The following is a 9935-nucleotide window of genomic DNA, read 5'->3' as shown; positions in this document are numbered from 1 at the left end:
AGTTCTAGGTAATTTGAAGCAATGCTTATCAAGAGTGACTGGCTGGATGTTCATCACACTTTAAAGCAGTTTGCCCAAAGAACAGGCACGAGACTGTGTCACCTTTCACACATGTGCTCCTAGGTCAAAAAATCCTGTTCACCCCATCTGCACCAGTCAAAATGTGTCACCAAAATAACAGATGCAGGTGGTCCCTTTCTACCCCAAAGGGGAAAAATTACTCTGCAGGTAACACAAAAATCCCAATGGAATGTTTCTGTCCCTCCCTCACACCGAGGCACAGCTCACAGAGGTGTTACAGACACACCCTGCTACCTGTCAAAGATGCTTTCCAGAAAAAATCAACAGTTAGAGATCCAATTACCAGTAAAACCATTTTCCCCATAAGAAGTCGTGTAGCAGAGGGGAACTGCATGCAGATGTTTCAGACAGACACAAGGACAGCATCAGATCCTCCCATTCAAAACCTAATTTCTCAACACCATGAGAAATGAGATCTCAATGGCACGAATGGAAAACCAAGATTACAGGGATGCTGCTGCACAGTCAGCCAGCAAGATTCTCTGTGCATTTTTACTGTTATCAGTGTTCTGATCAACAACAGAACTCCCAAGGAATGGTCAGAGAAATGATGAACAGCAGAGTGTTATTGCCTCTCCTCCGCACTGCAGGGTTTCATTATCCCCAGGTGGTGGATCTAAGCAACCAAATTAATTTAGCATACTCACCGGTGAGCATGAACTGAAGGTGCATAAAAGAAATGTATCTTGCAGGAATATTTTCCCACTACACTTCACCACAAAAATGTTACAAGATGCAAAATCTGAAAGGTCTATCACAGGCAGTAAGGAGCTGGGAAAGACTAAGACAGGAAACACAATCCTCATAGGATAGCCAGATTTCTGTAAGCTAGCAAGCCCTGGGGAAAAGCCCATCAAAAGATAATTCTTGTAAGATTTTTTTTTTTAACTGAAAGGTAATTCCTTGAGGGAGACACCTAATTTTTCTGATTTCATCTTAAAAGAAATTTACAAGAAAACATGAATTTTCTTAAGGATGAGATTCTTTTTTTTAAAACTATTAAAAAAATCCATCTTATATAAACTTGCAAAGCATTTAAAGAATATGGAAATAATGTTAAGAACACATCAAGATCCTCCTAGACCCTACACAGTTCTGAGAACAGGAACTATGAGACAGCCCACCTTGTATAATTAGACATATCAACACTTCATTGTTACTGATGGGTCTGAGAAATGGATGAAAACATTTTACAGAGTAACTGCCCCACAGATGAACAAGCAAATCCCACCTGATATCTTAGTAGAGCACTGTACGAAGCAAGACAGTTCATTCTTGTCCTAAGGGAAGCTTATGACAAAAGGGAGGGGTATTTCTTTTCATCCCTAGTATTTAATCTGCAAAACCACCACTCAGCTGACTACAACTTTGAATTGAGATCTATAGTGATAAATAGCTTTTTCATATAACAGACCCCTAAATCTGTTTTCCCTTTTCCTTAAATGCCTTAATGCTAATTATGACATAGATGCAATATTTGCATTCCTTTTGGGGCTGTACTTACTGTTTATATGCAAATCTGAACTAAAAGATTAGCAAAGTCACAAAGCTTAGTCTTAGTTTGAATCCAGCATGTGTCATAAAGAGCAAGGCAGTAAAGGAATATGAGGAAATAGAGATTTACATTCTGCAATGCATTCATACAGACAAGAAGTGGATTAAATGTACATTTGGGAAATCTGGTTATTTTATTTTCTTCTCTTTTTCCTTCCAGAAGCCAGAGTTTGCATCACATATTCTCCTTTTAAAATTTTTGTTTGTCATTTTCAGTTTAATATTTAGTTTGCTATTTACTGTTGAAAAACAAGCAAACAGAGCCAAAGGCAAGCCTGCTACCCTGTGCAGTTCATAGTTTAGAAAACCCAATACTTGGAAGTGTGCACACAAGTTTGGTAAAAACCCTATAAAGACCAGAACTTCTTTTAGAAGAAATAATATGTGAATATTTCTGTTCTGCAGCTTTATGATTAAATAATCTATCTATACAAAGTATTCATTACCCACAGTGTCAGAATCAAATCAATGGTATTGGTTATTCCTGAACTGCTCAGAAATATTGCTGGTGCAAGGAAAGATCAAAGGGACCAAGTAACCACAGCAAGAGTGAAAAGTCTAAGGAAATGTGGTGTCCAACGGTAACAATAGACACATTTCTGAAATCCCACTCTCACTGACTCCAAACACATGGAAGATAAACCCTAGAAGAGGATAAAAATGTAGAGATTTACTCAACAAGAATCACCTCAATAAATGTAAAAGCTAAAGAAACTGGAAACCCCACCGAATTTCATTACAGTTCCTGGTCTCCATGGTCTATGTATACCTTTTTTCCCTGATATCAACAGCCAAGGGACAGCAGGTCTGCTTCTGATCATGCCCTATCTTTTTAAAATTCATACTAAGTGACTTTAGAACCAATTTCACAAGTCACTCTGGAAGTGTGAAATCATGCAAACCTGGGGTTCAGGCAATGATTCCAAAGAGTGTTGCTGACATGGGAAACATCCCTCAAGAGGCTGTGATGCCAGCCTTGGGTGTTTTACAGCACTTCCCCCCTTCCTTCCCACTGCAGCCAAAAGATCAGGTTGGGCGCTCTCATGCAGGAAGGAAAATGATGCTTCATTTTCAAACACTAAAGAAACCTCCCCAAGTTCCCAGAGAAACAGGAAAGTGGGTTTTCTATGTATAGAAACTGTGGAAATAAGAGGTGGAGCCACATCATCTAAAGAAAAGTCGGTCCAGTGTCTCTACTTTAGCAATGCAGAGGAAAACTAGAGGGGAAAATTACCCTTTTCATGATCTTCATAGGAAGGGCACAAGCTTTCTCTTCACACAGAAAAAAATGAGGAAGAAAACTAGCATAGAGTTCTGGGTCATTCTGGAGGAGGAGAGAGGACACAGCACTTCCAAGGTACCCAAAAATTTCTCATGATAAATATGCACAGAATCCAATGATTAATGCTTGAATTCCTGAACTTCCCTATAACTAACCCTCAAGAAACATGCACTGATCTACCTTCCTTCTTCTATTTAACCTTTACATCTTCTGCTTTCAGCAGGTTCATTCATTACCCAAGAGCTTGGCAACGATTCTAGTTCTGCTAAAGAAAGCCCCACACACGCACATTCAACACCAGCTAGCTCAGAGACTGTTTTTTTCCAAGCCCTCACAGCTCTGTGAGAGTCAGGAATGCAAACACCTACACTTCACAAGAGGCATAGCTATAATGATCCAAAACACTCCCAACCAATGTGTACAAATACAGCCCATCAATACTCAATGAGAAAATATGGCCTGTGACTGCCTCTGCTCCCTGAATTATAATGGAAGAATTATCCTCCCACATCTAAAAGCAGCAGAGACCAATATCGTACTCATTGTATATTTTTTATTGTAATATTTAGGGGTTTGTGAGGGTTATCTCCCTATCCCATTTTCCAACATGCTCACCACGGTTTTTCTTGACTAAACCAGGCATAGTTATCTTGCTGGTTTGCAGTATGCCATATACTAATTAGCACAGAATCAAGGATTCTTGGTTGCTTGTTTGTTTGTTTGGGGTTTTTTAATCACCACTTTTAACAGGTATCAGGAACCTGAACCAGGTGGGATCTTCTTGCTCCACAGCCATCATGCTGCAGATCACCAGAAAACAACAAGCTATGAAAGATGTTCTAGTCCATTTTACTGAGGGCGCTGGAGAGTTCTGTTCCATGTTTTGAGAACTCATTTCTGTTATATGTTTTGAAAACTAATTAAGTAACTCCCCATAGTCCAAACAGAGATTATTTTTCATTCATTTAACACTCAGAGGAATTCTGTATTCCTTTTTCAAAGATGAAAGTTGTCCAAAACCCTTCACAATGAAAGAGAGTCAGGGTCAGGCTTCTTCTACAGGAATTTACAGACTCACTTGTATCTGATGCACATTTCACTTGCCCCATAAAGAGGACAACAGGGGGCAAAACTTGGTTCCAGAGCTGCTTAAAAAATTATGTGCTTACATATTCATATAATTTCCTATTATCAGATAGCACATTCCTTGCATACAACTGGGAAGCTACAGACCTGGGGTTTTTGTAGCCTCTTCCACTTAGAATTTCCAACAAGTGACAGTATCGTCAGTCCACTGACTCACAGGCACTGCAAATAAAGCAGCCTTCGCATGATAGGTTGTCATTCCTTCAAGAAATTCTGCTTTGTTAACATCTTCCATAATACATTACAATATGTGATGTAAACCTTGAGTAAAAATACACTATCACAGTTAAGGAAGAACAATGTGCTCTATTTTTGAGATCTTAATGATAACAGTGTTTAGTGGTTAGAGTGAAGGTTTAGGAAATGGTATTCATAAATTCTTTTCCTTGCCCTGCCAGTGATTTCTATTTCTCCACTATGTTAATGGGCTTATTTTGTAATGCTGATCCATAATATATTGATACAACTGAAACATAACAACCATACTCTTACTTCAATCCCATGTGACATACCAGGAAGGTTATTCATATCTGTTTGTCTTCCTATAGTCAATCAAAAGTTGAGGAAAATTGTATTTACCGATTTGATGGGGTGCTATACAATTAACTGAAACCACAACTGACAGGTAGTCTGTGAGCAGTTAGATACAATTGGCTAAAGAATTATGAAGTGCTGCTACTTAAACTTGTATTAAAAATTGCAACTGAATTGAATCCTGTCCCATACCACAAATCAAGTCCTTCTGAGGCCTGGAAACTTCAGACATATGGTTGCAAACTTCATTTTAGATTAATTTGCCAGGTGAGTGCCGCTGAAGTGGAGTACCAAGGGAGAAACAAATATACACAAAGACAAAAGATCATTGAGTCTGTAACAGGGACTGAACAGAAAAAGGACAGAGCTTTCTGGTTTAATTTTGAAGAGCTTTGAGAGTTCTGGTCTCCAGACTTTTTCACCTTTTCCATCTATAGCACAAATACATGTTTAGAAATTAGTTGTGACTATAAGTTTCAAAATCAATTATGAAGTTAATTCAAGTATTTTGCTATGGGCTTTTGTAAAAAGAAGTGAACCCTTTGCCAAATGAGGTAATGACATTAACAGTGAGAGCAGACAAAGGGTAACTATTGATCTTAACGAGGAGGTGAAAAAGGCAGGTTTCCTCCAGAACCTTCCGCCTCATCAATTCTCACATCAAGAATCATAGGATTTCTCTTTTATGAGTAACTTGTATTACTTCCCTCAGTGACAAGTGTTGCAAATCGAGTAAATACTAGCAAGAAAAAAATTCATTTAAATTTTGACACCTCCTCCTCTATTAATTCACGAGTTCCTTCCTCGTTCAACTTGCCAAGAAGAACAAAAGAAGCAAGGCAGCCATAAGGGAAATACCGCCAAGGGCTGAGCAGTGAAGAGCCTCGTGGCACTTCCCTTTGAACAGACAGACATTAAACATCTGCTGCCTTTCTCCACAGCCCCACAGCCGCCAGCCCCGGCCAGCCGCGGCACGCCGGGCACTTCCCTGCTTCCCAGAGCGCCTTTTCCCACGTGTCCTTAGTGGGGTTACCCTCGGGCAGCACGGGAAGTTCGGGCTGAAAGCTGTGGTTTAAAAAAATTACTCATATTAACGTCCTCCAGGCCAGGGGAGGTCAGGGCAGGCGGGGAGGGCTCCTCAGGGCAGCGCTGAGCCCTCACCAGGGCTGGGAACACCTTCGTGAGGGAAACCCGGGCACGGCCGGGACAACGCCGGGCCACCTGCGAGAGAAACCCGGGCACTGCTGGGAGGGAAATGCGGGCACCCCCACACACACCCACGGCCTCTGTGAGGAGGGAGCCTCGGGAGCTGCTTTAAACCGTGTTTTCTGGAGATACTCGCACGGCAGACCCGCGGTCTCCATCCTCCCCCTGCTCCCCTGCTCGGCCCGCAGCTCCCCGCGGCTGAGGCGGGGGCGGCCGGGGCAGCCGCTGCCCTTCGCTGTTACCTGCGGCAGGGTGAGCACGGAAAAATCGCTCCAGTTTAAATCTGCAGAAGGTTGCTGGAGAAGGGCACCCCCTCGGGAACAAAGTATGGGAAGACTTCAGATTGACGAACACGGAAAAGTTTCCGCAGAAGCCCTGAAAGGCAGCCAGCGGTGGCAGCTGGGAGCTGAGGTGACCTTTCGGAGGAGAAAACCCCTCTGCTGCCAAGAAGGTGGCAGATGCTTTGTGCGGGGAGAAAGCTCGTGGCAAAGCCTGAAACTTTGATTTCAGCTGGAAAAGAGAGCGGCTGAAGGGCACATGAGGCTGTTCCAGACATCTGAGGGCGGTGCTGGGCTGCCCGCGGGGGCAGGGCTGGAAGGCACTCACCCTCTGGGCATTCTCCCACTTCACACCAGCCAAACGCCACCTGTGCCCGGGCGGAAACGGCTCGGAGCCCGTGGGACTGCCTGAACACACCGAGCCCGAGGGACTGCCTGAACACACCGAGCCCGTGTGCTCTCACCAGCCCCACGACTGATCTGTGCTGCTGTTGGTCTCTTCAGGTTTCAGCCCCGCTCACTACCTATCTCCAGAGGTGGGGTGGTTGAGAGGGATCCAAGAGGAGATGAAATTCAGGAGGATGGCACAAAGTGTGTCAAGGAAACTGGCATTACCCCTTATCGTATCGGCCCTTCCTCCTGCACCACGGAGATAACACAGGCACCTGCTGCTCAGAGAGGAGGCCACTCATGGGGGCTGCAACATTACACAGGGAACTGCTCCTTGACTACAGCAAAAAGACTCTCTTCAGGTACTGATATCCTTGCTCCAAAACACCTGTCAAAGAAGATGACAGAAAAAAAATGTCGCAACCAATAACACTTTAAATTTCTCAACTTTCCATAGTACTGCCCTGCTGCAAATTGGAGAGGAAGAAGAAAAAAAACCCAGAGACTATAGTTTTTTTTTGTCTGTTTGTTTTGTTTTTTGGGTTTTTTTTGTTTAGACACAGCAACTTACAAAGTTCATCCTTTAATGCTGACCCCTGGACAATGTAGATAGCCAGGATGGCAAGATAATTTGCAGATTCAATTTTTGTTCATAAACTCTCAATTTGCCTTTCACAAGTAAAACCAATAATTGACTGGAACAAAACTCAAGGGCATCTGATATAAAAAAATTTGGTGTGTCGCAGTTGTCTGACATTTCAGATTGACCTGAAGAAAGTTTAAGATGTGCATGAAACTAAAAACAAGCAAATATATACATTTTAATGATGTTTTGCCAGTACCTCATCCCACCAGCTTGTTACAACTGGGAAAGTACAATACTACGTGCTGGTTCTCAATATTGTCTTACAAGCGCCATGCACAGATTTAACACCTACAATAAATATGTCACTGTCAGACTTTCATTGGTGTTTATTTACATGTGGATGGTTTGAGAAAAATCAGCAACTCATAAAAATGAAAAATTTGTATGCAAGGTGTGGTGACTGGCCTGGGCTACCTACAGTGCTGCAGGCTTTTTTTGCTTGTTGCATCACAGCTGTTTGTCAAAATGATGTGACATTCCCAAAACTTTATGTTATCTGGGAATTCTCAGAAGAGATTCTAATTCTCAGAATTTGCCCCTTGCAAAGTTGTACTGTCTGCATGAACCTTGACTGCTTGTTAACAGCAGAATTCATATACTGGTTTTTTTGTTGCTGTTTCCTAGACAACCACTCCAGGTTCCCCCCAGAGCTCTTGCTTTTGTGTTCCCTGATTAAGATGTACATGCTGCCTTTGGCTGATCTTATTTGTGTGAACAGTATTAATTTTTGTAGGTGCAATATTGATTAACTTTTTATTTTCTCAAACAATATTAATTCCAGTGTTTTATAAAGGATGATAGGATTACATGAATTTTAACTTTGCTAAATTATAGCTTAAGCTCCCTAATGTGGAAGTTACTCCAGTTTTTTTGCTCAAGGCAATTTTACACAACAGACTGATTGAATTCTCCAGTGTAGTTTTACTCAGTTTTTATGCAGACCAGCCATAATTAAAACATGCTCCTCTTGTCCTGTGCATTCCTAGTGCTCGTTCTTCAGTCTCTCAATGATGGCATTTTCTGAGTTTGTCACTCGAGTTGTAACTCAAATGTAAATGGCAGGGATGTGGCTCCTTCACTGTGGCTACTCCTACTACTTCCAGACCCTGGCAGAAGTTTTTTTGACAGTACAAAAGCCATCAAATCTGCCATCTTGTCTTGCCTTGGTCTCTGGGTAGGTGATTAAATTTCAGCTGAGGCCAAATTTCACTACTCACAGTGTAAAATCAATTTGGGGCGAGGGAAGGAGGTGCAGCACTGCACAAACACGTGGGACTAGGTTAACCTGACTCATGAGCTCCTCTCTTACTGCCTGAAAACATTCTTCCCCATCATCTCATCAGATAAACCCCTACCGAGAGGACTTAATGATTTTAAAGAGGAACAAAACACAAAAGTGTTATCTCAAAGTTCAGGCTGAGTTTATGTGCCTTGCTCTTTAGGAAAAGTCAAAACCAAAAATGTGCTTAATGGGCGACAAACTCAGGACCCCAAGGGGAGCTAAGATCTGGCCAGTAATGTAGTGTCTCCATATCTCTGCCTACTAAAATGTCATTCCTTTGTCTCTCCAAGCATTTACTATATTAAAATATTAATATACACATTATGTTGCTTTACTAAAAATTAATTACAGATTGAGACTTTATCAGCATGAAGCTGGAGTTCTTGATATAGTTACAAAATCTGACATATTGGACAATGTTTATCTGATTTGTATTTCATAATACATTAACAACTAAACACTCTGAGCCACGTTATTTCTAGTATATATCTATTTTATATTTTTACAACACGGACTTTTATTTTTGCATTATGTTTGAATCTTACAGAATTTACACAACTGTTGAATGAATTTACTTGCTCAAAACTTGTCTCAAAATTAAAGAGGCCATTTTGTTTAATACAAAAAGCAAAAAAAGCTTGTTTCATGAAGATGAAAATGCAAGAATCTCAAGTGGAAACATTATATGTGCTTTTCACCAACATCATAAGAAATAAATAATGGAGCTGATTTTTATAAATCTCCATCAAGAACTAGTAGTGTTTATAAGGTGACCTGGGGAATACAAAAAACAGATGAAAGGTAGGTGGAACTTCCTGATTTTATCTTTATGTAGCTCTTGGGGGAGAGCATCCGTTTCTCATGCTGAAAGCAAGTCCATATTGCTCCATGCAGTTTATAAAGGCTTTTGAGTATAACTCACTGTCTGAACAATAGCAGTATTTACTGCCTGAATAAGTTTTTTGAATGTATCTTAAATTAGAAAGATTACTTCTTTACAAATAGTGGGAAGCAATGAAGTCCCATAGTTGTACTGCCTGAATGTAATTCTGGAGCATAAGTCCTTTTGTAAATACTGGGCTAAATACACACCAGGTTTTCTGTTAGTATGCTGCTTTAATATCTTTTACAACACCCTTTACTGATGCCTTGTTTTCTCACATGGCTCTTTTTGGGAAAGCATTACACAAAATCAGTCAGCTTTATATGTTTCAGAATTGCTTCTGATGCCTTTCTTTCACACTGAAAAGCCTCTGTAGTACATTACACGACTTTACAAATGGGAATCTCACACTGTTCTTTATGTGCATACATAAATTGCTTTCATTTATTTATACCACTGGCCTCCACGCTCGAATTATATGACTGCTGAATGAACAGCTTTTCTCCCTGAATTACTTTTTCTCATGCCATTCATGCCTGCTGCCCTGCAGTACAGGGTGTATATAACCCCTCAAAGTGAGGTGTGCTTAACCTCAGAACATGAGCTGGTTCCTAAAACTCCTTGGAAATACCTTGAAAATCCTTCCCACCAAG

The sequence above is a fragment of the Manacus candei genome, unplaced genomic scaffold, assembly GCF_025592945.1.
Source record: "Manacus candei isolate 608988 ecotype Guabito, Panama unplaced genomic scaffold, ASM2559294v1 h1tg000002l, whole genome shotgun sequence".
NCBI classification, from domain to species: Eukaryota; Metazoa; Chordata; class Aves; order Passeriformes; family Pipridae; genus Manacus; species Manacus candei.
Note: the sequence above shows the minus strand (reverse complement) of the source record.